Source organism: Chiloscyllium plagiosum, unplaced genomic scaffold, assembly GCF_037043375.1.
Source record: "Chiloscyllium plagiosum isolate Xiang-an unplaced genomic scaffold, Cpla_swu_hap1 HiC_scaffold_42, whole genome shotgun sequence".
In the NCBI taxonomy this organism is placed as follows: domain Eukaryota; kingdom Metazoa; phylum Chordata; class Chondrichthyes; order Orectolobiformes; family Hemiscylliidae; genus Chiloscyllium; species Chiloscyllium plagiosum.
This window is the reverse complement of record NW_028270180.1, coordinates 57,674,323-57,677,899: the sequence shown is the minus strand read 5'-3', so window position 1 is coordinate 57,677,899 and position 3,577 is coordinate 57,674,323.

Genomic DNA, 3,577 nt, shown 5'->3' with positions numbered 1-3,577 from the left:
CAAATGCTAGAATCGATACAAAAGGTGTAGGTTTAATTACCACCAGCGGTTCCAATTCTCTGTCACACATGACATGTCTGACTGAATTCAGCTACGTTCTTCTGCAATCCAGGCCACTGTAACTGGCTTTATATTTTAGGCTGTGTTTTCCTTACTCCTAAATGATCTCCAAGTGGTTTCTCATGCGCTACTCGTAACACCTCTTTTCCATACCCACTGGCATTACAATGAGACGAATATCTGCCTATTTGTCATCAGCTTGAAGATGTGATGCTCTCCATTTCTTCAATAGAACATTCTTTTTAATTTAATAAAACCCGGGGATACATTCAGAGTCCCTCTCTGTGTACGCGTTTTGATATGACTGCTTTAAATTTTCATCTTTCTCATGTAACTCAATTAGCTTAGCTGAGTTTAAGCACCTATTTGCTCCTGTTTTGTCTCAAATATCTGACCAAACAAAATATCTGCTGATGCCACTTCAGCTTCCTTATCAGACGCCTCGGTATTCTGTTTCAAATGGTCACTTTGTGACTTCGTTCACACATAATCAGGAAAGAATCCAGAATGAGAGTCCCTTGCTTCAGTTGCCTGTGTCTCCACTGGCTGTTAAACCATAATGGGCAGCACTCCGACTGGTGAATCTGCTATATCATTCACAAATGCCGGAGGAAAGATCACAGAAGCGCTTCACAGGAGGCTTGCAAGCACTGAGGATGTCACCTCGACAGGGGACAAACCGTCTGCAATACAAATTCCCAGCTCGGTGAACAGAACCACAACAACGAGCACACGAGCTACAAATCTTCTCACAAACTTTATTCACAAATACAAATTGTATTCCTGGAGTTGAGAATTTGTGGAGTACTCCTGCCACAAATTCTCATCTATTTCTCGAAGCTCAAACCTCACTTTTCATAACTGAGCGTTTTTTGTATTAAATGATGTCCATTCGTTTCTATTTCCTCTGCTAAATCCATTTGTTGTTTCCCTCTTTCCTCTGTTAAAGCCATTCGTTCTCTTTATTACTCTTCTGATCTTAATCGGAATTCAAAAAGTTTCATTTCTGTTTCAGGCTAAAGCTGCTCCATTTTTATTTGAGCTTGAGCCATCTCCACAGATCCTGACCGGAATTCCTGCAAATTTAAAAGCTGAGGTACTGCTGCAATGATTTTATTTGTCCTCACATTTCGAATTAGCTTCAACTCCAGTTTGTCGACTAATTCCCGAACTTGGTCTTATCTGACTTTTGTAAAACCCCCAAGATCACTTCTTTCAACTCCTGAACTTTCTTGGTGACTGAACTATTCATTGCGATCTAAAGATATATTTACCCAACCAAAATAACACAATAGACAATAGAAAATAGGTGCAAGAGTAGGCCATTTTGCCCTTCGAGCCTGCACCACCATTCAATATGATCATGGCTGATCATCCTAAATCAGGATCCTGTTCCTGCCTTAGTTCCATCACCCTTGATTTCACTATCCTTGAGAGCTCTATCCAACTCTTTCTTAAATGAATCCAGAGACTGGGCCTCCAGTGCCCTCTGGGAAAGTGCATTCCACACAGCCACCACTCTCTGGGTGAAGAAGTTTCTCCGCATCTCTGTCCTAAATGGTCTACCCGTATGTTTAAGCTGTGTCCTCTGGTTTGGCACTCACCCATCAGCAGAAACATGTTTCCTGCCTCCAGAGTGTCCAATTCTTTAATAATCACATATGTCTCAATCAGATCCACTCTCAGTCTTCTAAACCCATGGGTATACAAGCCCAGTCGCTCCAGTCTTTCAGCGTAAGGTAGTCCCACCATTCCAGGAATTGACCTCGTGAACCTATGCTGCACTCAATAGCCAGAACGTCTTTCCTCAAATTTGGTGACCAGAAATGCACGCAATACTCCAAGTGCGGTCTCACCAGGGCCCTGTACAGCTGCAGAAGAACCTCTTCTATCGCTGCTATACTTGATCCCTCTTTTTATGAAGGCCAGCATGCTATTAGCCTTCTTCACTACCTGCCGTACCTGCATGCTTACCTCCATTGACTGGTGTACAAGAAGACCCAGATCCCTTTGTACTGCCCTTTACCTAACTTGATTCTATTTACGTAGTAATCTGCCTTCCTGTTCTTGCCACCAAAGTGGATAACCATGCATTTATCCAAATTACATTCCTCACATTCCACCCTGCCACCCTGCTTAGTATCATCAGCAAATAAAAGACACTAACACACAATACTCGGTGTCTAAATCCTGCATTGAGCCCACAATCTATTATGGATCAAGCCTGATGCCTGAAAAAATCTTTAAGCAGGTGGCCTTACCGTAACTTTGTTTTTCTTTGAAAGAAAGTGCATAGTCTATATTCCTGGAGTAAATTATTTGGTCAGACTGCCGAGTTTTAAACAAACAGAAATAATTCACAAAATTACGAAATGAGACACAACGAACCAGAAAGAGAATACCCGAATAACCTATCCTCTTAAAACATGACAGACTATCTTGACTTAATTATGCTGTTCGAAAATACTTGCATAAATCCCAATAAACAAACCCCTTTGCACAAAGAGTAAACATCGCACAAAAAGAATACAAGTTACAAAGTCAGAAGTGCAGGAGGAGGCGTGAGTGTCCAGTTTCAATAGTGACATTTTTCCAACGAACTCCCGATATGAACTGACCTGCCCAGTTGCAGACGTGTCCATGCCCCCTTGAGTAAAACAGATTTCTTACAGAGTTGAATGCCTTCTGTCTGCGGCATTACCTGTTAGATATAATCGTTCAGACGTTTTGAAAACTTGGGTCGGTTAGGTTCTTTCTGAAAAAAGATCAAGAAAAACACAACCCTGTCACAGGACTAGCTTTGTTCCAACATACCAAGTTGGCTTGAACTGAATTCAAAAGATGTTAGTCTTACTGCTTTGACACCAGTTAAATGTATTAACGTATTTGTAAGTTTGTTTTAAAAACAGTGCTGAAGCGCGTTGTATGTTTAAGATATAAATTTGCCTTATTAGAACTATGAAAGGAATTTCCAGACAAATTCATACTTCCTGTAACTCGTCAGAACAAATATAAACACTGTAAATCTCTTGGTTTTTGCCTGTTGTACTGGAGGAGAGCTCAGCCCAGTAGCGACATAGTGATGTTTTTTTTGGGGGGCGGGGGAGGATAGGGGATTCAGGCAATTACAGCATTGCAAACGGGCAACACAGCAGAATAATCTATCGTCCGATAAGGAACATTCATCATTCTCTTTCACGACTAACGTCACGAGAGAAATTTGTGGTAGAAAATGAGACCAATTGGCAGCTATGTCAACATACAATCCAGTATAGTTCTGACTGAGAAGTGAATGAACTATCTTGCAAGGAGATAACCAGAACTGTTTCTACTGTGACTGATTGTTGTCAGTCTCCATGGATTCTAAGAGTGCCACTGGAGGTTTTACTTCTTCTCTTAGTAAGTGGGTTCTTGCAATGTTTTCTCCCATTGTATCAGTAGATGAATGCCCTCCGACTCGATCAGGGATCAGCAGATGCAGATACAGGTAGAAGAGAAATCAGACTCGGGGAATAGT